Consider the following 27,845-nt stretch of genomic DNA (forward strand, 5'->3'; position numbering starts at 1 on the left):
TTTTTAATTTACATTAAATTTTTTTAAACCTTTGTGAAATATTCTTGGAATTTTCCAGTCCGTGAACAGTCAATGTAGGAAAATCAATGGTTATTAGGTATAGTTTTCTTATTGCAGCTTTACTGATTGGTAGATTAAAAGTCTAAAAACTATAGCAAAAATTTTTTTCTGAATTTTTCTATTTGGTATTGAGTACTATGATACTATATCTCTTAAAATGTTTTTCTTTATCCATAATATAAAGGAATCAAAAAATACATTAGAACTCGGATGTGAACTTGTGCAAAGGTGTGAAATAAATTGAGATGACAGAGCAGAAGCAAGAAAATGGAGCTCAAATTAAATCTACCCCTCAACGCAGGCCTGTTTATATTTTACTATGTTTGCTATCATAAATTTATTTCCATGTATGTGTTTCTTTGCTAGAAATGATAAATAGCTGCCAGCCCAACTTCTGATTCTTAGGCAACTCCATTTTACCAACAAACCACTCATTTTGATTTGGTAAGTGCGATGAAGTCCCCTATCCCAGATCCCCATCAACCTGTTTTAAACTGTTGTTGCTTCTACTGCATCTTTGCCTGATTCCATACCCTTTGCTCTATATTTCATCTCAGGTTTGACCTTTGGATCTTTTTACTTGATGCATGTGTCTGGCCTCCTGGCATTTGACTACAACCTGATCATCTTTGGTTTAGACTCACCTTCTAGTTCCAAGCTACCAAGATTTATACCCCCTGATTCCAGCAGTTCAGAAATTCCCGGCACAGCCATTGGCTGCTATCTAAAGGGGATCAACTTCAAACACTAGCCCTATATTATAAACATTTTTTCATTTGTTCAACAGATTGTACTCATCACTACTATGTGTAAGGCACTAGAGTAATTTCTGGGAAATACAGAAAATTAATTAGTAACAAAGCTTAATGCTCTTAAAATCTGGTAAAACAAATAATACAAGTATATAATGATAGTTTAAGATAGTATGTGTTCAACTCTTACGAAGTATTTATACAAACAAAACATTAATTTTAAAAATCTTCGAATAGAAAATCCTTAAGCTGGAATTAAGGGGTATGGGGTACAAGAAGACATGACCAAAAGAACCTGGGATGTGATTCATGGATTAAAAAAGATTAGGAAGGGCTTCCCTGGTGGCGCAGTGGTTGAGAGTCCGCCTGCCGATGCAGGGGACACGGGTTCGTGCCCCGGTCCGGGAAGATCCCACATGCCTCGGAGCGGCTGGGCCCGTGAGCCATGGCCGCTGAGCCTGTGCGTCTGGAGCCTGTGCTCCGCAATGGGAGAGGCCACAGCAATGAGAGGCCCGCGTACCGCAAAAAAAAAAAAAAAAAAAAGATTAGGAACACTGACAGGTGTTTAACTAGACTTTGGAGGTAGGGTAGGATAGACACATGCAACAAACACATTCCAAAAAGTGGAACCAAATCAACAAGAGCAGAAAAGGTTAAAGAAATTTTATTCGTCTAGACTGGTTGACAGTATATGTAAGGAGTGGAAGAAAGCCTAGAAAAGTTGGTTGGAACCAGATTATGGAAGGGTTTGAATACTGAGGAGTTTAGAGTTGGCACGTATGTTTTGGGGAGTCAGAAAGTTTTGAGCAGGAAATGATGATTGGCTTGATTTAGCAGTGCTATACAGGAAGGATTTGGTAGTGAGGAGACAGGCAGGTAGAGACTGCAAACCAGGGAATCAGGAGGCTAATACAGACAGTAATCTAAAGTAAGGAGGGCCTGGAGACAATTTCTTTTTTTTTTTTTTTTTTTCGGTACGCGGGCCTCTCACTGTTGCGGCCCCTCCCGTTGCGGAGCACAGGCTCCGGTCGCGCAGGCCCAGCGGCCATGGCTCACGGGCCCAGCCGCTCCTCGGCATGTGGGATCCTCCCGGACCGGGGCACGAACCCGTATCCCGCATCGGCAGGCGGACTCTCAACCACTGCGCCACCAGGGAAGACCTGGAGACGACTTCTTAAGTGCCTGTTATGAGCTGGTGCTGGTGATACAATGAGGACTGGGTCCTTTAGATGAGGAAGTTTTTAGTCTAGCGAGATACTGATCTCTTAAAGGCTCCTAGAGGGGTCTCTATGCAAAACTTTGGGACCACTTCTGATCGTTTCCCGGTTACTAGGTTAATTAGATCGATCTTCATTTTATAATAGGATGTATTCTCTACCTTCTAAAACTACTTTTCCATTTTATCAGTCTGCTAAGGCAAAAGTATCCCAACCACTTGCACATAAAGAAAAGCAATTTATTACTTAAAACAAGACAGGAACACGACACCATACAAGGCAAAGCAGAAAATGACATGTTTTAAAGAGATAACTGAAGATGATGAGGAGAATGAATTGGAGGTTAGATTAGGAACAAGAAAACCAGTTAACAGGTTGTTGTAGTAATCTACCTGCTTGATTATGAGGGTCTGAACTAAGACAGTATGAAAGAAGAGGAGTCCTTAGTGGCTACTTCCACCATAATCCTTTCTATCACTGCCCTGGTACAACTCGGGGGTGGGTAAAGGACTCTCACTTGGAATTGATCTTGAACAGAGGGACTCAAGAACACAAGAAACACTTGTTTACTTCTGCAGACTTAGAGGTAAGGCTCCTACTGCCAAGCAGTCTCTTTTCCTGTTCCTTTCTTATTTGGAACATGGTTTACCAGCCTTCACATTGATTCTGTGAACTCCCTGATAAATTCTTGTTTTGCTTTAGTTAGCCCAAGTTGGTTCCTAGGGCTTACAATAAAAAACCTCTAATTGACACTGTATGTGATTTTTGAGGCACCTGTGGATAACCAGGTGGAGACTGTTAGAAATATGAAACTCGAATAGTGGTTCTCAAAGTGATGCATCAGCATTACCCGAGAACTTGTTAGAAATGTAAGTTCTCAGGCCCCGCCCCAGACTAACTGAATATGAAACTTGAGGAGTGGGGCCTGAGCAATCTGAATATCAGTAAGGCCTCTGGGTGATTCTAATGCAAACTATAGTTTGAGAACCAATTGAACTAGAGCTTAGAAGGGAGATAGGGGGTGGAGATAAAGATGTGTGAGTCAAATGAATGACAGTTGCTGTTAGGGGGAATGAATAACCTCCCAGAAGAGTGGAAGAGAAGATAAGCCCCTGAAGTACATGAAATAATCGAAGAAATTGAGACTAGTGCCGTACAATCAAGGAAGGGCAAATTTAACAGAGGTGTCAGGTGGATGAGAGAGCCAAGCGAGATAGGACTGACCATTAGAGGTTTTTGGTGTCAATTAAGAGAGAATTGGTACAGATAATGAAAATAAGTGGTGAGAGAACAAAGGCAAGAAAAAAACAAAGGATACTTTTTTGCAGTAGGTTGGGAGTGCAAGAAAGAAAGTTGACGTAGATGTCTCAGTTTTTACTGCATAATAAACACTCTAAAACACAATGGCTTGAGACAGTAATTATTATTATAGCTCAAGTGTCTGAAGGTTGGCTGATCTCAGCTGGGCTTGCTCATATATCTGAAAGCCTAATGTGGGTTTTCCTCTGGGCTGGGTTCTGTTTCACATATCTGTCATCCTCCTGGGACTCTTTGGCTTGCCCTGAGCATGCCTTTCTCATGGAGATGGAAGAAGAGTTTGGTTTTGGGTTTTTTTTCACTGCAGCATTTTTTTAATTGAAGTATAGTTGGTGTACAATATTATATGTAAGTTACAGGTGAACAATATAGTGATTCACATTTTTTAAAGGCTATACTCCATTTATAGTTATTATACAATATTGGCTATATTCTCTGTGTTGTACAGTATATTCTTGTAGCTTATTTTATACATAATAGTTTGTACCTCTTAATCCCCAACCCCTATATTGCCCCTCCCCCTTCCCTCTCCCCACTGGTAACCACTAGTTCTCTATATCTGTCAGTCTGCTTTTTTTAAACTATATTCACTAGTTTGTTGTATTTTTTAGATTCCACATATAAGTGATATACAGTATCTGTCTTTCTGTGACATTTCATTTGGCATAATGCTAAAGTCCATCCATGTTGCTTCAGATGGAAAAATTTCATTCTTTTTTATGGCTGAGTAGTATTCCATTGGATGTATATACCACATCTTCTTTATCCATTCATTTGTTGATGGACACTTAGGTTGCTCCCATATCTTGGCAATTGTAAATAATGCTGCTGTGAACATTGGGGTACATGTATCTTTTCGAATTAGTGTTTTTGTTTTTTTCAGATGTTTTTGTTTTCTTCTTGTCTGGAAGAAGAGTTTTAAGAGGGCAAGCAGAAACATACAAGGCTTCTTGAGGCCTAGACTCCAAACTGACACACTGGCACTTCTGCCTCTGCCTCATATTGGACAGAGCAGGTTGTGTGACCAAGCCCAGATTCAAGGGGGTGGGAAATAGAATTCACCTTTTAGAGAAGCTGCAAAGTGACATGGCAAAGGGCATGAGTTCACACAGGGGTGGAGAATTGGGACCATTAATACCATTAATACTTGGATCAGCAGTAATGCTTGACTGCTGGGAAGCAGTGGTAGGAACAGAAACAGCTGGTGCAGGCAACCACCTTGGTTTGACTGTGTAGGAGAGGCCTGGGGAGGAGTTGGGGAGGAGGGCATAGTTGAAATGACTAGGGGTCCAGATTGTACACGGAAGCAGGTGAAACCAGAAGGTGAGTTGGGAGGCAGAAGATGAACAATTATGCATTTTCATTGGAAGAGGTGGAAGTTCACAGAGAAGAAACAGAATTTATAGTCTTGGAAGAATAGTTCTGTGATAGTGGGGTTAAAAATCCGATTTCATGAGACAGAACTGGAGCTAAATTTAAAGCAAGAGCTCTGGAGACAAGGTACCTAGTTTTGCATTCTAGTTATGTGATCTTGGTCAAATCATTAAATTTCTGTATGACTTAGATTTTTTTTTTTTTGGTAAAACATGAATAATAATTGTTCTTACCTCATAGGGTTACTGTGAGGATTAAGTGAAATAAACTATATGAAGTACCTAGAATAGTATGTCTGGTGTTTACTATGTTTTATTATTTTAAATACCACTTACATGTATCTATAATCAATAAATGTGAATACTTTAGAGAATATTACTTGAAAGACAGTGGCAAGTATACATTGTGTGTTCTGCCTTAGCTAACAAATGCTGTGTCTGGAAAATACATACACAGTTAGCTACCTGTTGAAGTTGGAACTCATGCAGCCTTTACCACTTAAGGTTGTTTTCTTTACTGTTACTACAAGAAAATAATTATCATGCTCAAGTCATATGTCTCCTCATTTCCCCCTAGGTGACCATGCTTTGGGATTTTCATAGTTTGAGTAATTCCTCTGGGCTCTACCACCCAGCAAGTTAAAGAGGACAAGATTCCTCCCTGGGGATTGTGGTTCTGGGAATGTGAGCAGCTTGTTTTCATGAGAGCTGCACCCTGACGGGACCTACTGTTAGGAGCTGTTGTGTGGGTGGCTGTGTTGTTTTTAGTTGTTTCTTCCATCCTACACTGTTGTTTATATATAAAGATTTTTGAAAAGTGAATGTTTTACAGGGCTGTTTTGCTTATACAAAGAAAATTAAAACAATTTCAAAGTAATTACTTGTGTTTTATATTTTTCTCTTTTAAAATAAAGTATTCATTGATATTGCCTGGAAAGAAAATGAAGACCAAAGACATGGCTACACTCTTAATGTTTTAAAATAAGGTAATGTTATTCTCTGTTTGAATGGAGCCTTCTAAGGAATGACCACAGTCTCATACACAGTCGACTTAAATGCATTCTTTATCTTTAAAAGGAAGCAGAATAGGATCATTGAATAAATCACATGTGTTCACAGCCTTGTCTGATGAAATCATATACTACACAAACACATTATTCTCTAGTCAGGAGGGTAAGGGGACATTTGAAGTGGGGCTTGCCCTGGCGGAAACCTTTTTTTGTTTAAAAAATAGTGCAGTGAAAGACCACACAGTAGATGATAACAGAAAATATCTTCCATGCCTTCCTCTACCTTTATACTTTCTCATTCTCCTTTGTTCTCTAAGGACATCTGTTGTAATGATTATTTGGTATAACTCATAGGTACATAGCAGAAGGCATATCATATTTCATTTATTATTTTGTCTATTATAATTATTGCTCTCTTTTACATCATGACATTGTAGGTTTTTAAAATATTTTGTTTATAAAATATATGAAAGATGTTATAGGAAATTTATTAGTTGGCTGTAGATATCTAAAGAGTAAATGTTTTAACTCTGAATTTAATAAAATTATATTTTAGGAAGTCTAGCATACTTTTATCAAGCTACATCTTAAAGAGATAAATATACTGAAAGATGAATTTCATTTTCCTTTTTTACATCAGTTGCAATGTTTTGTTTTTTTTACTTAGGCATTTGAAAGATTCTTAATTATAAACAACATTGATAGGAGATTTTGGAGGCTTTAAAATAGGTCCATTATTTCAAATGTTTTCAACATTTTGATAGCTGATTTGCTGTCTATATTATGGATGCAATTCAAAATTCAAGTTTTTACTTCTTATTAGGTGTTCTTATATTGCCTTCCAATTTTGCCCTAGGTTGATCCCCTGAGGAATTTTGAAATTTATGTTTGAAAGGGTTTTTTTTAATGAAATGCAGTATTTTTATTTGAAAGAATTTCAAATAAATGTTATTTTTATTATGAAAATGTCAAACATACACAAAAGTAGAGCAAATAGTATGACAAACCCCCAAGTTATGTCTGAACTTTAAGTGATATGTTAGTACAGGTACTGCACTACATTTGTTAATGCAACATGTTCAGGGACTCAAGAAATGCTTGTGGCTTACTGCACACTTGAAAGAAGTTGTATAAATCAATTTTTTAAAAATATTCAGTCATTTCCCAATCTATAACAGATTGTATTTCAAATGTTTGTTGGTCATTAGCCAATTTTTGGACCTACAAATGTGTTTCTCATAGAAACAATCTTGAAATGGCTATTAGCTTTTCAGGCTAGCTCTCAGTAATTTATCTAATTCACAGTTAAGGGAACCCAAACACCATTTTTAACATCATTTCAGTGAGAAAATGCTTCCTTTGAAGCATTTGAAGTCCTAGGGAACAGCACCACCCATCTTCCCTTCCACTAAGTATGGGAGATACGGGAGCAGAGTCAGAAGACTGTAGTGAAGATTCACATCCATGATGCGTCTTCAACAAAAGTAGCAGGAACTCAGGACAGTAGGAGTGTGGGGATGGGAGTGCACTCTGTACATTCCATTCTGAAATGATTTACTGTTTCCTCTGCCAGTGGAGTTTGTTTTTATCCTTTTTTTTTTAAGGACTTTTTATTTAAAAAAAAAACCTTCACAAATACTCTGTTGTATCCAAAGTTTTCATTTTACAGACTTTTTTAAAAGCAGGCTTCTGGTTATTTTATTCTTTGAGTAAGTTTCTGACATGGGGGGAAATTATTTTCACTGGCTGAGATATGCCTAAGACAACAGGAAAAGATTCCTGACTAGTAAAACATGAAATTGGAGTATAAACATAGGTACTAAACTGCAAATAAGTCAGGTTGTTGGAATAATGTATACAGTGAACTTACAAGTATTATTAACCTTTTAGAGTATCTGGGAATGACAAATGAAAGCACGGTTTTGTCATGCCAACCTATACTCTCATTCTTCTAAATTGACCTTACATTCCTACACTCCCAGGCTCTTATCCTGGCAGCTATTATAGGCTCCAGTCTTACCTCCTCTCTAGAGAACGTGTATGCTTGTGAGTGACTTGACAGCAGGCCCCCAATGCTAGCTAGCCTCATTTTCCAGAGGTAGTAATGCCAGTACCCATATATACAAAGAAAATCAAACATCCTTTGTGATGAGTCCACTGAAGGTCCCACAGCATGATGTGCCACAACTTCACTCCGACCCACGCTCCCAGAAGATAAAGAGGGTCCTGCTGTGTGTCGAGTACTGAGCTAACAAGGTGCTTTACATATGTTACTGTATTAGTCCTCATAGTAACTCTGAGGGATAGGGGTGCTGTCCTCATTTTACAGATGAGGAAAATTTCCAAGAACTAGTTAGCACTGGAGTTAGTGAGTGTCTGGATTCAAACTGGGTTCAAACCACTATGAGGGGAATGAACCCACATATCCCTCATTTGAACTTGCCCACCAAACCAGCTAAGGGAAGAAAACCAAAAAGCCTTCTCTGAGTTAGCTTTACACTTACCAGCAACTCTTAGAACTGTGGTTCCTCTGCCTGGGGGACCTGGGCCCTGCAGCTCCCAGAGCTAGCTCATATCCTCAAGATCCCCCCAAATCCAGGGTAAGCATGTCTCGTCTCAGCCCTTCTGAAGTCAGGTAAATGCCTTGCCATTATCACTAGGCTCCTGCAGCTGGAAACCCAATCATCTCTAACCCAGATGAGGAAACTGGAGCTTGATATTAAGGCACGGCTCCAGAAGAACCCTTCAACTGGAGTCCCTCCCTGCCTACTGATGGTGCTGAGAGTGCCAGAGGACAGGCTCCCCTGCCAACCAGCGTAACTCGGGAAAATCTGCGTGAAGATATAGTAGTCGAGAGGAAAAGAAATAAAATTCAAGAACTGGAGTTGTCAGGTGATCCTGCAAAGGAGCCTCTAGGCCCACAGATGTTTCATCTGCATTAATAACTTCTCCAGTAACTTCAAAGATAGCTACTTCTAGATCTCTGAATTCCTAACCACTGATGGAGAGTCTAAATTTAAGATATCAGGCTCAGAAACTCCCAGAAATAGCCTAGGGCAGTCTCAAAATATGTCCCTGGGAACTCGTTAAAAATGCAAATTAATGAACCCATCTCAGGCTTACTGAATCAAAAGTGGGGTCCAGGAATCTCTGGTTTAACAAGCCCTCCAGGTGATCCTGGTATTCACTAAAGTTTGAAAACCACTGGCCTAGGAAGATGAAGGATGATCCCAGGTTCTCCACATTAACCTAGAATTAACCTGCAACAGCTACCTGAGGTTAGATTCTACCCTCCCACCTCCCACCCACCTCTAACCAGTGCTGTGGTTAGAGTCGGGTGACTCTCTCAACCAAGACTAACTGCCTGGTTGCTCATTTTTTCCCTTGAAAACTCCAAGGAAAATTTTGGGTAGACAGCAGATGACTGAATTGAAATTTTAAAACTCATTGTTTATGATAGGGGAATTGGAAATAACTTAAATGTCTATTAATAGGGATTTGATTAAAAACAAATTCTAGGGCTTCCCTGGTGGCGCCGTGGTTGAAAGTCTGCCTGCCAATGCAGGGGACACGGGTTCGTGCCCCAGTCCGGGAAGATCCCACATGCCGCGGAGCGGCTGGGCCCGTGAGCCATGGCCGCTGAGCCTGCGCGTCCGGAGCCTGTGCTCCGCAACGAGAGAGGCCACAACAGTGAGAGGCCCGCGTACCGCAAAAAACAAAACAAAACAAAACAAAACAAAAATTCTATGAGGATTGGGACCAATGCTGACCAATACTACGTTCGCTATATTCTCATTGCCTAATACAGCATTAGTATTCAATATTCATTAATTGAATGAATAAGTGAATATATATTCATATACCTTCAAATGCTGAAGTACAATGCAGCCTTTAAAAAAGTTTTCTAATAGCAATCTCATTCCCACATATTTACCCCAAAACCTGAAAGCCAATGTTTATAGCAACTTTATAATCGCCCAAAACTGCAAACAACCCAAATGTCCTTCACCTGGTGAATGGATCAGGAGGGGACTGCATTTGAGGAAGTAGTTGAGGGCACCTCATTTTACATGTTATTGTTTTAATTATAAGAATTTATTTGTGTATTATATAATTAATAAACAACATTTTATAGACTGGCAGGATAAACACCCAAAATGTCAATAGTAGTTATCTCTGGTTGGTAGGATGACAAGTGATGTTTTTTTTATACAAAAATTTTATTTTATAGAAAAATTAATTTCGAATTTTTCTATATAAACAGGTTATGCTTTTATAACTAGAATAAAAAACAAGTTATTTTAAAAGTGGGGAGTGGGAAACCCAGGAAGCATGACACATGAAAAATTTATACAAATTAAAAACATGGGGGACTTCCCTGGCAGTCCAGTAGTGAAGACACCGCACTTCCATTGCAAGGGGCATGGGTTCCTGCTCGGGGAACTAGATCCCTCATGCCACATGGTGTGGCCCAAAACAAAAAAGGAAAAGAGAAAGTTATAAAAATATCCAAAGCAAAGTTTCACTGGAAAAAGAATTTGTATACTCCCTCCTGAAATTTAATGTCCATACAGATTACCTGGAGTACTTGTTAAAATGCAGATTCTGATTCCAAGGATTTGAATTTCTAACAAGCTCCTGGTCCATAGAGCACTTGAACAACAGGCTGTAACACTGTGTTGTCAAAAGAACAGCCACTAACTAGCCACATATGCACTTGAAATGTGACTAGTCCAAATTGAGGTGTACAAGTGTAAAATACACACTGGATTTTGAAGACTTAACACACACACCAAAAATGTAAAATATCTTAATTATATTAATTACATATTGAAACAATATTTTTGGATATATGGCGTTAAGTAATATATTAAAATTAATTTAAGCCTGTTTCTTTTAATTGTTTTAAAATGGCTACCAGAATATTTTAAATTACATTTGTGGTTTGTATTTTTTGGCTTGTATTTTATTTTTATTGGACAGCACTGATCTAGAATAACTATTAACAGGATTTTACTTCACTCTGGGTCTTAAATCACTAAAATAATGCAGGAAAAGGATTAACACCTCATTAATGACCAAATTGGCAACTTTTGTATATTATTCATTAAGTAAACATCCTTAGGATTTCTTAAAATCTATAGGTAGAGGTTGAGACAAATAGAAATCATAGAATTTTAGATCAGAAAAGAAACTTTAAGGTCATCAAGTTCAAATACCCTGGCTTATGGAATTATTTATCAATTTGACAAAGATGTATTCAGTATTTAATATCTGTAAGTACTGAATAGGTACTTACATGATGGACAAGTAAGTAAGGTGAGCGCCTACCCTGGAGAAGCTGAGAATGATGGTAGTGGTCTGTAATGGCACCCCATTAGGCATGTGGACAGAGTTCTCTCAGACACAGAGGCAGAGGCCAACACAGACTCCGTTTTCCTGAGGAAGATCTAACAAGCTCCAAACAAAGAAGCTTACTTGGGCTGGCTCTAAGTTTCCCCAGGTTTTATAGCTTCTGTTTGATATCAATGATGCACATAAGGCTTTAGGATTAGACGTGTATTTAAATAATCAACATAAGGCATGCTCTCTCCTCTTTCACACAAAATAGATGCACTAGTATCAGAAAGCAAGGAAATTTAAACCTGAGAAACTTTCGAAGTTTGAACATGGTTGATGGAAGCAGAGTGAAATTTGGAGTGCAGCACAGCCAACCTTCAATTACATGTGCAAATGAGAGGTGAATAAAACAAGATGCTCAGTTCAGCAATTATTTTTTAAAACTTATTTATAAGGTATATTTTATATCGGGGCATTATGACTGAAATTTTTTCTTATTTGTTACATTTCCTTTCTGTGAAGGAATGAAAAGACAAATTTAGGATAAATAATAAAGCATTTCAGTGAGCTATAAAAATTCTTTTTACTTCAAGTGGTAACATGGGCTGAAAATATGAATAGCCCTTTACAATTTTTTTACGTTAAAATCTGGGTCCTTCCCCCCCATAATATTTCAAGCATTAATAATGTAGTGCTTCTTTAAATCAGGTTGCTTTGGTATGCATTCTTAACCTATAGAGAAGCAGCTTCAGAGGACAAGCTTCCCTCAGTACATCCACAGAACCAAAGGCCCTCATGATCATGGGTTGGATCTAATCTGAACATTTATTTGTATTACTCATTTTCAACCAATATTTTTAAAACTGCCCATCTGGAAAAAGTCAAACCTACCTGAGAATTGCTGGACAGCCCTTGCCCAAGAGTAAAAAACTGCCTAAAGCCATTTAAAACCAAAACTTGAACTAAGCAGAATAAATAGTTCTGCCTAAGAATTGTAACTACATTCCCCTGTCTTTGAGAGTAATTGGAGGGACTTCCCTGGTGGTGAAGTGGTTAAGAATCCACCTGCCAATGCAGGGGACACAGGTTCAGAGCCCTGGTCCAGGAAGATCCCACATGCCAGGGAGCAGCTAAGCCTGTGCGCCACAACTACTGAGCCTGCGCTCTAGAGCCTGTGAGCCACAACTACTCAGCCCGCATTCCACAATTGCTGAAGCCTGCGCACCTAGAGGCCGAGCTCCGCAGCAAGAGAAGCCACCGCAATGAGAAGCCTGCGCACCGCAATGAAGAGTAGCCCCTGCTCGCAGCAACTAGAGAAAGCCAGCGCGCAGCAACGAAGACCCAAGGCAGCCAAAAATTTAAAAAACAAAAGAGTAATTGGAACAGCATATTTAGAACCCAGAATGTTTGCTTAAGAACCAGCAAGTTAATTTGGTTAATTTTGCCTCATTCACACCAAAAGGTAGAGTGTATTGAGTCTTCAGTTGGCTTTAAATATTCCTAATGATTTTTTAAAAATCTTATTCCCAAACATGAGCAGCAGTTATTACAGGAAGTGGCCTAATCTTCTTAAATAATAATCTGCCATCCCCCCACATACAAAGGGAAAACCCATTACGACATCATTTAAAAATGTATCTGTTGTAAAGACACCTGTTCTTTGGATCAACATGCTGGGGGTGCAGGAGGTACCCATCTTGGAATATCGACACGGAGAGATCCCAAATTAGGGGTATTTGAGATGATGAGACATTTACAAAAGGTTTAGATTCTGGAAAAATATATACCTGTAAGTGTAGTCCAATAATGTGGTAATTTAGGTATGAATTCTTTTTTTCTCAAATACAGAGTTTTAGGAGAAGATGTTTTAGGAGAACCAACACACTGCTCATGTCTTGTATAATACCAAGCTTGCTTTGCTATTTTCCTGAGTTGCATCAATAGAAGAAATATAAAATGATAATTAGTCTCCTTGCCACCTCATCAGAGGTTTTATAAATTTATAATTTTGGCATGTTTATGACACAACTTGCACCCTTATTTATTTCAGATGATTTTATTAGCTGGTATCTGCAGGCTATGAAAAAAAAAACTCACTTATCTTTTCTAAGCTTTCCACATCAGTTGGTCATTAGAAAATTCATGGTCTTTTTGGAAAAATTCTAACATTCCAGCCTCTTAAATAAGTATTTTTTTCCCTCTATGACATTAATTTCTTCCCTTAAGTTTTTACTTCAGCTATAATCTTAGAGTACAGGTAAATGGGAAATACACATAATAATAACTGCATTTAAATTTATAATGTGCTGAATCTCTTTTGAAGGTAGTCTTGTAATAAAGAAGGAATTCAAAACAGAGAACCTCAATCTAGTTTCTGCGAAAACATAAGAAAGCTACAAATCTGCCAACATTTCATTCACACTGAGCTATACATTTCCTAGGCACATCTACCTTCACTAGCAGGCAGAATTTTCTTTCTCTCTCCAGAATAGAATATGGATAATAAAGATAGATAGACATTGATAATTACTTGGCTTCAAAATTATGCTTTCTTCATGTACATAGATTCAGGAGCAAAATGTTTAGAGAACTGTTTCAAATGTATCGTGGGTTGTGAAGACCAACTTCATTCGCTTACTCTCCTAATCCACTGTTTCATACCTTCTCCTCCTCAAGCCACCAATACCTCCTTCCCTCTTTCCTTTTCAGCCCTTGTGTCCTATTTCACTGAGAAATAGGAGTAATCAGGGAAGAATATCCACAGATCCCCTGGCCACCAGCACAGTCACCTGCCAGTATCTGTGCATATTCTCTGCCTTCCTTCCTTGGAATGAAACATACCAAGCTCTGTATCTCTGCAGCTTGTGTACTAGATCCTATCCCTTCCCCCCTACTCAAAGACAGTGAATCAGCAACCTTCCCCTCTCCTGCATCATCATTCCCACCTTCCCTACTGGCTCATTTGCATAAACTGCTACCACTTTGGTGGAAGCAGCTCTCAGCGCTCTTTCTGGATTCTTGCAGTAGCCTCCTGAGTGGTCTTCTTCTTTCAGCCCTTGCTCCCCTTCAATCTGTACTCACCTCAACAGCCAGAATGCTTCTGTGAAAATCCAAAATCTTGCTGCTCCTTTTCACAAAACGCTCCAGAGGCGTCACATCTCACTGAGGGTAAAAGCTAAAGTCCCTACCAAGGCTTTCAAGGCCCTATTTGGTCTTCCCTGCCCTCGGCCTCCCCTTACCCTCTACTCAATCTTCTGCTTTTCTCCCTGGGCTCTTCCTGCACGAGCCGCAGGGACCTCTTCATCTTCCCTCCAACACCAGGCACACTCATGCCACTTGTACCAGATTTTTACATGGTTCATTCCCTTATTTTCTTTTGATCTTTCCTCAAACATCACCTTCTCAATAAGGCCTTTCCTGTCCACTCTTTAAAATTACAACTGCCCCTCCCCCACCCCACCTTCCTTGTTCTATTTTTCACTTATTCCATGTGGTGAAATACTATGTATTTTCACTTGTTAATTGTTGTTTATAGTCTGTCTGCCCCCACCCCAAGCAAAATCCATGAGTGGATGAGACTTTTTTTCCTTTTTACTTCCCCCCCATATTCCTGGTATATTCCTGAAACATAGTAAATGCTCAATAAATATTTATTGAAAGTATGACTCTGTCTTTATGAGAACGTAACTGGAAAAGGACGTGGGAGTATTAGTCATGCTGACTAAAATTTTAAAATCTATTTCACCAATTCTATTTTACAGATTTATAATTTAAATATACTTTTAGCTTCAGTTGGTTCTCTATAGGCATTTCTTTTCATTTAGAGGTATTATGGGACTCTCGTATACTTTAAGAGAAATATACTGTGGGAAAAAAAGGTATGTATCAATTCCTTTTGAACTCTCTTATCTTTCGATAGCTTGCTATTTAATTTTTTTTTTAATTCAATTCAGACATTCAAGTATTTATATTTATTTTTTTATGGTCCCTAATCAAAGATGATCCGCTATAAATTTCCCTCTAAGCACTGCTTTATGTGCATTGTACAAATTTTGATATGTTGTATTTTCATTATTATTCAGTTCAAAATACTTTCTTGTAATTTCTTATTTGACCTATGGGCTATTTAAAATTACGTTAACTTCTAGATATTTGGGGATTTTGCACGTTTATATTGACTTCTAATTTAATTCTATTTTATGGTCAGAAACCGTATTTTTTTAATTTCATTTTAATTTTTTTGAGACTTGCTCTACGGCCCAGCAAATAATCTTTCTTGGTGAATGTTCTGTGTGCACTTGAAAAGAAATGCGTATCCTGAAGTTTTCAGATAGGGCGTTCTGTATATGTTAATTAGACTAAGTTGGTTGATTGTGTTATAAAAGTCATGTTTATCTCTTCAGATTTTCTGTCTATTTGTTCTATCAATTATTTTGTTAGTCAAACAGGAGTAGAAATCTCTGTTAGTGTGAATTTGTCTATATCTCCCTTTGGTTTTATTAGTTTTTACTTCTTGTATTTTGAAGCTCTATTATTAAGTGAATGCATATTTAGAATTGTTATATATCTTTCTGATGATTGACTCTTCTATTATTATGAAACATCCCTCTTTATTTTTGGTAATATTCTTTGACCTAAAGTATACTTTAATATTAATATAGCCATTTCAGTTTTCTTATAATTAGTGTTTATATTGTCTGTATTTTTCAGTCCTTTTAATCTATATGTTTAAAATGTATTTCTCATAGACAGTATACAGTTAGGTCTTGCTTTATTTTCCAGTGAGATTTCTCTGCCTTTTGATTGATGCGCTTAGTCCATTTACAGCTACTATAATTATCGATATGGTTGATTTAAGTCTGCTCTCTTGCTCTTTGTTTTCTATTTATCCCATCTGTTTTAAGTTCTTTTTTCCTGCCTTCTTTTGGGATATTTGAATATTTTTAAATCATTCTATCTTCTCTATTGTTTATTAGTTATGCCTCTGTTTTAGCTTTTTAAGGGTTACTTTAGGGTAAAACACATATCTTTAACTTACCACAGTCTACCTTCAAATAATATTATATCAATACTATTCACCTTACAATAGTATACTTCCATTTCTCCCTTCCAATCCTCTGTGTTTTTGTTGTCATTTTACTTCTGCATATGTTTTATACACCCACAGTACACTGTGATTATTTCTGTTTTAAATAGTTAATAATCTTTTTAAAATTTATTTTATTTTTTGTCTGCACCACACACCTTGTGGGCTCTTAGTTCCCTGACCAGGGATTGAACCCAGGCCCAAGCAGTGAAAGCACAGAGTCCTAACCACTGGACCACCAGGGAATTCCCTAAAATTTATTTTATATTTATCCATATGTATACCATTTCCAATGTTCATTCCTTTGTGTGTATTCAATTTTCCATCTGGTATTATTTTCTTCACACTGAAGAATTTTCTTTACCATTTTTTGTAGTCCAGGTCTGTTGGTGACAAATTCTCTCACTTTTGTTTGTCAGAAAGGGTCTTTTTTTTTTTTTTCCAGTTTTTAAATTCTTTAATTTGTTTCAAAGTTAAACCCAAGACACATTGACTTCATAGGAAATCCACTAAGAAATGTTTTTCTAGGCTGAACACCTCTTTTCCTTTAGTCTCCCCCAAGAGAGCATGTACATGTTAATTACTTTCATTTTATAATCACTGCTGTCCCACCACTATACCAAGATCACCTAAACTGTGTGTGTAGTATTCTGAATGTTCTTAGTTATACCCTAATTTCACTAACTGCAAAAGATTTTCTGGGATAGCCTGTCACTTGAATTCTTTGGCTACTTTTGAAGATGAAGTCCAAAGAACTCTCAAATGATTCTCCTTTGGCGGGGGAGGGGGGGCGCTGATGGTGGTATTTTATAGGCATTAGCAACTGGCACCTGGGGCTGTGCTGATCCCATCGGGCATCACTGGGAGGCAACCTATAAAACCAAAGAATCACTTGGTGCAGCAGCCAACTAAGTGACTCAAAACTGAAGGTTAAATTTAAAGAAAAAACTAATTCAGAGAAAAAATGGTAATCCTAGAGGAACTCACTCTAAGCAATCAATCATTATGTGTGTGTGTGTGTGTGTGTGTGTGTGTGTGTGTCTAAGGCACAACCAGAATGGTAATCGAGAGGAACTCATTCTAAGCAATCAGTCATTATGCCTATGTGTGTGTGTGTGTGTAAGGCACAACCAGATCAATTCAGTGCAGCCTGGTAGGTCCCAGATGACTCTCCTTTTCAGGAGACTGTGATCTGAGGGAGCAGAATCTGGCAAGTGGCCAGTACCAGTAAAGAGCAGCCATGGCAACATTTATATTCAACCCCCCTCTGCAGTCAAACCTACAGGTTCTGGAATTCCCTGGCGGTCCAGTGGTTAGGACTCATCACTCTCACTGCCAAGGGCCAGGGTTCAATCCCTGGTTGAGGAACTAAGATCCCACAAGCTGTGTGGCACAGCTTTAAAATAAAACAAAAACAGAGGGACTTCTCTGGTGGCGCAGTGGTTAAGAATCCACCTGCCAATGCACGGCACACGGGTTCGAGCCCTGGTCCGGGAAGATCCCATATGCCGTGGAGCAACTAAGCCCGTGCGCCACAACTACTGAGCCTGCGCTCTGGAGCCCGTGAACCACAACTACTGAGCCTGCGTGCCTAGAGCCCGTGCTCCGCCAAGGAGAAGCCCGCGCACGGCAATAAAGAGTAGCCCCTGCTCGCTGCAACTCGAGAAAGCCTGCACACAGCAATGAAGACCCAACGCAGCCAAAAATAAAACAAAATAATTAATTAAAAAAAAAAAACAAAACAGAAACAAACCTACAGGTTCACTTGGGTCCCACAGAGCAGTCAAGTCCACTCAGAAGCAGACTATAACCCAGCGGGTAGACTTTCCCACTTGCCAACACATCCAGAAAGGGTCTTTCTTTTGCTTTCATTTTCAAGGTTACATTTTCGTATAAAGAATTCTAAGTTGATGATGTTTATTTATTTGCATGTTTGTTTGCTTTCAGCACTTGTCTTCTGGCTTGCTTTGTTTCTGATGAAAAATTGGTAATCATTCTTATTTCTGTTCCCCTCTATGTAATATATCTTTTTTTCCTCTGGCTGCTTTTAAGATTTTCTCTTTATCGTTGGTTTATGGCAACTTAATTATGGTGTTCCTTGGTGTGATGATCTTGTGTTTATCCCTCTCGGGGGTTACTGAATTTCTTCAATCTGTGACTTAATGGTTCTCATCTACTGTGGGAACATTTCAATCATCATTTCTTCAAATATTTTTTCTTGCCACACTCTTTCTTCTACTTCTGAATTACACTCCTTGATGTTGTTCCACACTTCACTAGGGCTCTGTCTTTCTTTTATTTCTCCCCAGTGCTTCAGGTTGTATAACTCCCATTGTCCATTTTTCAGGTTCACTGAGCTTCCACAGTGTATAATCTGCTGCTGTAATGCCCTTCCAAAGAAATTTAAAATTTTTTATTTCAAAGAACGTATTTTCAGCTCTAGAAGTTATATATGATTTTTAAAACTTCTTAATGTCTCTACTTGTTTCCAAATTATTTCATGTTTTCTATTATATCCTTGAACATATTTATAAGAGACATTTTAAAGTCCTTTTCTATTAATTGTAATAGACTGAGTTTATCCTAGTTATGAGTTACATTTCCTTGCTTCTTTATGCATCTATTAATTTTCTTTGCTGCTGGATCTTGTATTCACCATACTGTTGAGCTTCTAGACTTTCTAGTCTTCCTTTTGAGAGTATTTTGTTCCAGCAGGCAGTTAATTTACTTCCAGATCAGCTTGGTCCTTTCAAGTCTTGTTTTAAAGCTTTGTTAAGATGGTGTTTTTTTGTTTTTTTTTTTTGCGGTACTTGGGCCTCTCACTGTTGTGGCCTCTCCCGTTGCAGAGCACAGGCTCCGGACGCGCAGGCTCAGCGGCCATGGCTCACGGGCCCAGCCGCTCCGCGGCATGTGGGATCTTCCCGGACTGGGGCACGAACCCGTGTCCCCTGCATCGGCAGGCAGACTCTCAACAACTGCGCCACCAGGGAATCCCTGTTAAGATGGTTTTAAAGCAGAAGGAGTCAAAGTTTTTCTTTAAAGGGCCAGGTAGTAAGTATTCTAGGCTTTACAGGCTATAGTCTCTTTTGCATCTTCTTTTTTTTTTTTTTAAACAACACTTTAAATTGTAAAAAACATTATTTTCTCAAAAGGCATTCGAAACCAGTTGGATTTGTTCTGTAGGCTGGATTTGCCAACGCCTGTTTTAAAGAACTCTTTAGGGCTACTTTAGCTATACGTTTAGAGTATTGCCTTTCTGAAGTCTCTATTAAATGCTGTCAGTCAGGGACTATTCAGTGTCTGAGATTTTATCCTACTTGCAAGCCTACAACAGCAGCCTAGATGCCGGCAGAAAACAGGAGACTCCTAGGTCAGAGACAAAGGACTTTATTACAGCACAACAGGCATCCTGAGCTTCATATTCTCCTTGGTTTCCCTTGGTTCCTGTACATCATGGGGGCATTGCAGAGTGGATCCAAGTGGATGTTACACACACAGTGGATCTGTATCACAGCTGAGGAACCCTGAGCTTAGGAAACCTCTCATTTTATAAGATAGCTGCTAGCAAACCTGTCCAAACTTTGCCCTGGAAGGAGCCATTCTCTTTATTACCCTGGTCAGGAAACAAATTTGCCCTTTGTCCTGGAGGGTGACACTATAGCATCGAAAGGCTATTGGATATACAAATATCCTTGGAAAGGTAATCTGGGACAAAATTGTCACAAGACATGGAAAAATGCCATGGAAGATTGTCTCTTAGCACCCACATGTTCAAGAGGTCTCTCTACCGGTTGGAACTCAAATGCTTCCCATCTCTGTTAAAGTGTTGCTTAAGTCTCAGATCCCCGGTAGTTCTTTCTCTGAGAGTTGTTCTTCTCCCAGTAGTTTTGCCTGGCCTTATGGGGTCCTATCTTATGCATGTGCATCTTAATATTCAAACAAACACTCAAGATGACCCTTACGCAGATTTCTGGAACTCTGTCTCTGCACATCTTTCTCCTCTCTGCTACTCTGTTCTTCAAACTGCAGTTACTTCCTGAGCTCCAGTCTCTTAAACTCAGCAAAACCACCATCCTCTGCTTAAGTTTTCCTTCTTTGTGAATTCACAGAGAGCCTCCAGGCAGAAAGCTGGGGCATTTGTGGAACTCAACTCATTTGTTTTCTTTTCCCAGGCAACAAAGTCCCATACAGCCTGTTGTTCAACTTCTGAAAATGGTTGTTTTATATATTGTTTTATTTTTATAACTTTTTATAGCAGGAGATCTAGTCTGGTACTGCTTACTCTATCATTGCACAACTGTCTTTTTAGCATTAACTTCTTTGTGTTTTGGAATTTTGATTTGCACAATCACTGAGTGGGAGTTACTTCTGTTATTCTTTCTTACCCCATCTCCAATTTAATGAATATTTTCATCTGCCCTTGTCCCCATTCCAGACTCCAGTCCATAAACAAGATCTTAAAATGGCTTTAGAGGACTCCAGCTCCGTATCGATATTAGGAATACGTCTAATCTATTAACTGAGCCAGGTGGTATCTCAGTTCACTTGCTGTAATGATGTTTTTTTGTCCTTTTCCTTTCCTGGGTCCACTGCTTCTGATAAACCCACAGGTCCAGGAAGTATATTGGCAGTAGTTTTGTCCAGCTTCCTTTTGTGAGGCTGGGAAAAGTCAGGTGACCAATCATCTCTGGTTACCCGGAACTATGGGGTTTCCGGAAACTCAGGAGTTTCACTGGTAAAGCAGAGAGTGTCCTAGGGAAACCAGGATGGTAGGTCTGCACCAGTTCCTGGCTTTCAGAACAATGCTGGCTTTGGTCTCCATCTTGACTAGAGCATTTTAGCCTTGGTATTCCACCAGAACTAAATTTCCAGTTGCCACTAGTTGTTTCAAGACCCAGGCCCTGATAGGCTGAAGCTTTAGTCCAGCTCACTGCTTTGCATTTCTGTTGTGTTTCTAGTGCACAAAGATGTTTATCTTGTTTTTCTGAGCCCAGCAATGACCTTTTGGTTTTCTCTTTTTCTACTTTATCTGCCTTACCATGTGTTTAGAGCATACAGGATGAATTGAAGCATGAATTTACTGTGCCACCTGACTGGAAATTCTACCGATCCTTTTTCAATTTGATATTGACTTAGTTTAGGAAATAATGCAATTTAATTGCCTGCTTTGTTTAGAAACCCTCCAAGCCCTTCCAGTCATTTTGAGGGACTTCAAATTACAGAAATTCAGGTGAATAGTCTCTGTCCATGCAGTGGCTGAATTCTGTTTGAGGGTATTGTAACTCAGTACTTGAGTTAGCATAGAACAAAGGAGAAATAGCATCCTAACTGTCCTCCATTCCACAACTTTCATCAACTTGGTTGAGGAAAATGGCATCAAATACTGCTTTACCATCATCTCCACTTCCACTTACAGCTACTCTCCTTTTCTTATTCATCCCTTCCTGAAGACGCAGAAGGAAGAAAGTCAAAGGGAGGCTTGGGCCAGTGGTTTCTAACCTCTTTCTTATGCAACCCTCAAACTGTTTTTGGAGAATATATGGATTTTCAGACCCTTTGACATAACTATGGAGCCCTCCCACATAGTTACTACCCTTGAAATTGGGCAAAAGGAGCAGGATAAGCCTTTCTGCTTCCTTGTTTGCCTCAAATTATGCTGTCTGTATTCTTTTAGATGTGAAGATTTTTAAAAAGTTTTCAGCCTTTTGCTGTTGCATTCTGTTGACAGTAACAATCCAGTTATTTGTCTTGCAGACTTGCACTGTGATCTACAGTAAGCATTCAAACTATTTCTACCGGATTAAAGAGTTTTTGAACATCGGGGTTTTCACATTTCAAACCCAAGTACCTAATATCATGTAAACCAAGCTTCTATCATAATACAAAACTAGTGAAGTAGCAAAAATACTTTCTAGAGCAAAGTAGTTCACGTAACCATCTTAGCTCTACTTAGAAAAATAGTCCCATCACCCAGCTTTGGACTTCTGTTTTTAAAGTGGTGGAAATGTGTACGTGGCTATTCACACTGAGACATTTAAAAGTTGGTATCTTTAAGGGCTAGTCTATTTTTAACAAAAATAAAATAAATATGTGAGTTAACTGCTCACGTGATGGAATTAAATATTTTCTGGGAAGTAATTTAGTAAAAACCAAATGATTCAAGAAATGATTACCTTACTGTTTTGTTAAAGAAACTAGTTGGAAAATGCCTTGTTGGGTATCTTAAAATAACTCCATAGGTAGCTGGTCTGTGACTCCTGACCCGGGTTGGGGGCGTACGGAAAAGTTACAAAATGAAATAGAGAGCCATTAGCAATTGAGAACACACTTATTTAACTGGGAGTAAATATTGCCAGACCAAGTTTTGTGCTAAAATTAGATGTTGGGGTTGGTCCAATAGAAGCACAAGTTATAATCCTTTAGAAATCGCAGTCTGTTGGTTCAAATCAGGACACCACAACATGAGAATATAAATCACTTACGTCTCCATTGCAGGACAGTAGAGTTACCAAAGCTAGAATTACTTCTACCTAAAGGTTGGATTTTATTTTATTTTTTCTTTTTTTGCTTTTCTTTCATATGTGAAAAGCCCCTTTGAAAATGATATTTAATTTCCTAGTGCTCTGGCCCCATGCATCAAATATATATATATATATATATGCATTTAGGTAGGTACTGGGAACGGCATACTAGAACCTAGGAAAATTAATGGGAAAGGTAATGTGGTATAGTGGAAAGAGAGTCTACCTTGGAGTCACACGCACCTGCCTGTGAATCCCAGCTCCACCACACTCTCTAAAACCTTGGAGAAATCACTTCATTTCTATGGACCTCGGCTTTCTTACCTTGTTTTTTATTTATCTTTTATTTTTTATTTTTTACCTGTTCTTTTAAAAAAGCAGAAAATGTCAGGCGCTGAGAAAATGCTTTCCCCTTTCCCCTCTGCACCACCATCAGAAGACATTTAGATAGACAGAATTTCATTAACTTAATATTTATTGTGTGCCAGGCATTGTGCTACGTATTATCTCATTTAGTCTTGACATACCCATGAAGTAGTGGGGCTTAAACAGTCCTTATATATGTCTTTAGGCTTTGCTTGCCTAAAGGTACATGGCTAGAAAGTGACAGAACCAAGACTAGAGCTCAGTGCTCTTAACCACTATGATTTCAGACTCACAAAAAATCAAAACTTAAAGATAACCTACCAATTAAATGCTGCGAGAAATGTAATGACAAACCATTAGTTTCTCACCAGATTTAATTTTTTTTTTTTTTTACCAAATTTAATTTTGATACATGTATTAGTTAGGGCTGCCATACAAAATACCACAGACTGCGTGGCTTAAACAACAGACTTTTTTCTCACAATTCTGGAGGCTAGAAGTCAAAGGTCAAGGTGTGGTAGGTTTGGTTTCTTCTCAGGCCTCCCTCCTTGGGTTGCAGATGGCTGCCTTCTCTGTGTCCTCACATGATCATCCCTCTATTTGTCTGTGTCCTAATCTCCTCTTCTTATGAGGACACTAGTCATTTTGGATTAATGACCCCATTTTAACTTAATTACTGCTTTAAAGGCCCTGCCTCTAATAGAGACAGTCACATTCAGAGGTCTTTGGGGTTAGGGCTTCAATATATGAATTTGAAGGGACACGATTCAGCCCATAACAATGCATATATAGCATAAACCATGTGATACCAAATAAAGAAAACAACTAACCCCCCCAGAGTGTTCTCTATGTGTCAAACACTGTTCAAAACACTTTACACGTATTTATTTAATCCATATGAGCTAGGTACTATTCTTAGCCCCATTTGTTACTGAGAGGTTAAGTAGTTTATCAAGTCACATAGCTAGTAAGTAATAGGATAGGATTTGAATCCACACAGTCTGACGCTAGAGTCTGTATTCATCCAATACATTATACTGCCCCTCTCAACAAGAAGCATCCCATTTGGGCCAAAGAACCAGAAAACACAGTAATATCTATTTGAAGTAAAATTATGATTAAACTTCAGAACTCTGTATATGTTTAACTAGCAATTACTATGCTGTCCTACATGAAAAATAATGAAGCAGCTTTCGTTTATTCCTTGGTTATGGCTGAAGTAATAAATCAGAGTCACTTAGAAAATGGCAAAGAAAAATTCTAAGTAAATTTCTAGCATTCTACTCTATGTAATGAAGAATTAATACAAAGCATTTCTCTTCTAAATCTTCAAAGGCAAATAGTACCCACAATGAAGCATTAATATGTGAAGACCCAGGACACATATGCCTCACTTCTGATTTTTCTCGTTAAGTGGGCATCATTCCTGCTTCAGCCCATTTACTGAAACAAGAAAAGGAGCTGAGTTTCATGTCTGGAGATGGTGGTCTCGGGGATAGCAATACGCTCCTTCCAGCTACTGAAGTCTGCAGGTCTACAGAAGCAAGAACTTGGAGCCAGATGTGACTAGAAAGAGAAATTGTAAACTACCCCCACCCCTTTCCAGAATCCCCCAAACAGTTAGGGAGGAATGTAGGGTTCCCACTGCACAAAGGAACAGGACTTGAGCTAATTTAGTTGAGTCTCAAAGGACGGCATTCATCAGCTCATATCTGGTTTAAATCCAAAGTGAACACAAGAATAGATTTGGGGTTAGGAATAAAATCACTGCTGTGGTACTCTTTGCCAGTCATTTTAGTTTGTCAACAGAGCCTCTGCCTTCAAGGTGCTTACAATTTGATGACGGTGGGTATTTACAAAGATGTGATAACGAGAGTTTACAGAGCACTCACAGTCAAGTTCTACTTTGAACATAATCAATATGAAAATGAAGAGTGGAGATACTTGTTACTGCTGTTCAGGATTTTAGAGGCCACTGCTGACTGGAGTTAAAGGCAAGCTGACTGGAGTTAAAGGCACACTCACTGGAGAAAACTTGGGTGTTGAGATGGGCCTTGAAAAATGGTGTAGGATTTGCTTGGGTGAGGGGAAGTGAAGGCATGTTAGAGGATTCAGTAGCAGCTGGGGCACAAAGGCAGGAGTGAGGGAGCCATGTGGGAACAACAAAGAGACCTCGTCTCTGGAACGGACAGATTTGGGGGAGTCATGTGAGGTACTTTAGGATTAGACAGAGTGGGGTCAGATGATGAATATGGCTCAAGCTGGAGGTCAGAATAATTCTGTTAGTTGAATTGCTCATTGCAATCATCTCAATTCTCTAAACATGTTGGTAAGAACATGTCTCAATAGAACTAAGTGCTTTGCCACTACTATATATAAAAGGATAACTAGTAAGAACCTACTGTACAGCACAGGGAACTCTAGTCAGTACTCTATAATGACCTATATGGAAAAGGACCTAAAAAGGAGTGGACATATGTATATGTATAATTGATTCACTTTGCTGTACCACAGAAACTAACAACATTGTAAATCAACTATACTCCAATAAATAAAAAAAGAACTAAGTGCTTTGCATTCAGTGGCATGTTTGTTATCCTTAAGGCTGCTCAGACTACAACATACACTGTGGACCGCTGGCCCATCAGATTTGTGTCGTGCCTAATTGAGCTGGGGGATCATGCACCTGTTAGCCGTAGGCCTCCATAGACTCAGGCCTGGCGGGAGGCCTTGGAGCAAACTCACGTGGTTTCTAAGTGCCCTGCTGGAGTTGGGAGGAGGGTGCCACTGCCCCGCAAAGGCATATAGCCTCAGAAATGACTTCAACTTTTTTGAATCAATGAAATACACATTCTCTGTCTGCATTTTATAACCCTTCAGAAGGGAGAGCTCTAGGGAGCTCTGGGACGCGCCACCCGCTCACCGCCGCGCCGTGCTGTCTTGTAGTAGAAAGTTTTAGAGTCTCACAGACCTTTGACTTCTGATCCTCCTGTGTGACATTACACAAGTTTACTAAAGTTTTTGAGCCTGTTATATTTTTTAAATCTGTAAAACAGACCAGTAACTATGCAGTTACAGTTCACTCTCTTCCTCCTCTTTTGTGACTTCTCTCAGTTGCTGACATTTTTGAAGAACATCTTTTTCTAATCATAAATGCTCTCTGCTATCAAGGAGGCGAAAACCTTACCATTTAGGAGGCCTATGGCCCCTGAAGGAAATATGGGGGTGGGTAGAGTTGGCCTGCCCCTCCCCCCTCCCCAATCATGTATTTATCTCCTCAGGCTAGGATTTCAAGTCAACCAGAGCCACTCCTCAGGATAGCACAGAGCTCAATAGGGTCCAGAGTTCTTGGAAATCATGTCAGAGTAGAGGGATCAACTACCCTTATTCATATTGCGTTTAAAAGAAGAAAGAATGGCTTAAAGCCAGTATGTGGCCTAAAGCATATAAAAATTAAGGTTACATGTGACAAAGCATTTTACGAGTTCAGAAACAGTTGGGCAAGGCCATAAACTATCATATTACTAAATTGCTACCATTTCTAATGTTCAAGGCTCCAACTACAAGTTTGTCCTTAGAAATTGCAATGTGCTCTCAGTAACTTGGCGCAACCCAGTTGCGCTTCCAGCTAAGAAGCACATAGGGTTTGCTGGTTCGTATTTTGCCTATATTTGAATCCTAAAAATAACCACCTCATGAGAACAAGATGAGCTTTGTGAAGACTGTATTCCAGTTGGTTAGAAATGGAAGATACATTTTTCCCATGGCCTCTTGCCTTTCATTTCTAAACACATTTGTCTCTACTCTGAAGCAGAGGAGACTATTAGAGCAGCTGCAGTGAGCAGCTGTAGAATCTTCTGTCATCTGCTCTCTGGCTTTGCAGACTTTGTCCCATCCTCTGCTCCCAGTTGTCCTTTTCTTTCTCTTTAAAATCACCTGCCCTCCTCAGGTCCTGGCTCTGTCCCTGCAGTGATTTTAGGGGATTTTGCCTGGTGTCCCCCCCCAACTTTTACCATTCTTTACAGTAAACAAACAAACAAAAAATCAATAGGGAAAACATTTTTATCTTATGAGCAACAGCTGGAAGGGGGAAAAAGTCTATCAGCCAATACAGAGCTGCTTGCTGCTGCCCCTGCAAGTTCTGTTTGTCATTTTTGGTGGTGCTCTTTTCCATGTGCTGCCATTTCAGTACAACAGAATGCTCTACTTTTACATTTGCATGCAGAGGCCAGATGATTACGACTCTTTGAGGGGAAGCCCGCCACAGATTACCTTGAGAGAAATGATTTATTCATCCTGCGCACAGTCAACAGCTCTCCCAGAGGCCCTAACCCACAACTTCGCACCGAGTGCTTAGGGACTGTCTGAGCCGCTCCCAGCATCGCTCTCAGTGCACAATAAGCTGTTACGAACCAGCAGCTGTGGAACGCTTCTTTTTCCTAATGTGTAGTTGAGCATAAACCTCTCTCTAAGGCAGCTTATGGGAGCTAGTGCAGGACAAGTTCCTTTGCAGAGTATGTTAAAGTAATTTATGTTCCATGGCTTTTAGGGAAGAGCCAGCTCATTTTGACAGGTCCTTTTAATGTTGTTTGATTTTGAACACTTAGAAAATAAACTTGCATTCTTTTTCTCCTTTTGAAAAGCTATTATGTGGTTTTGAAACATACATATTTTAGATCCCACATAATATATTATCCAAATACTAATTTAAAACAAAGTATTATTTAATATATCTGATTTATAACACATTACATGCACCAAGCATAGAAATCAGGTAAAAACATATTATAAGTCTTATTCTAC

The 27,845-nt window shown here is 39.1% G+C and overlaps 1 long non-coding RNA gene across 7 annotated transcripts in view; it reads left to right on the forward strand.

The window, feature by feature from the left end:
• The window catches only part of LOC115866920 (uncharacterized), a 60,728-nt gene that overhangs the window by 11,898 nt on the left and 20,985 nt on the right, over positions 1-27,845 (forward strand). For 2 of the 7 annotated variants that reach the window (XR_009558671.1, XR_009558670.1), the window contains exon 2: positions 5,634-5,705. The exons of 4 other annotated variants lie outside the window; for them this stretch is intronic. This is a non-coding gene — a long non-coding RNA (uncharacterized lncRNA). Of the gene's footprint in view, positions 1-489; positions 505-5,633; positions 5,706-27,845 lie in introns of those variants that run through there. One more of the 7 variants, XR_009558672.1, reaches the window with a different exon arrangement.

This window comes from Globicephala melas, chromosome 14, assembly GCF_963455315.2.
Source record: "Globicephala melas chromosome 14, mGloMel1.2, whole genome shotgun sequence".
NCBI lineage: Eukaryota > Metazoa > Chordata > Mammalia > Artiodactyla > Delphinidae > Globicephala > Globicephala melas.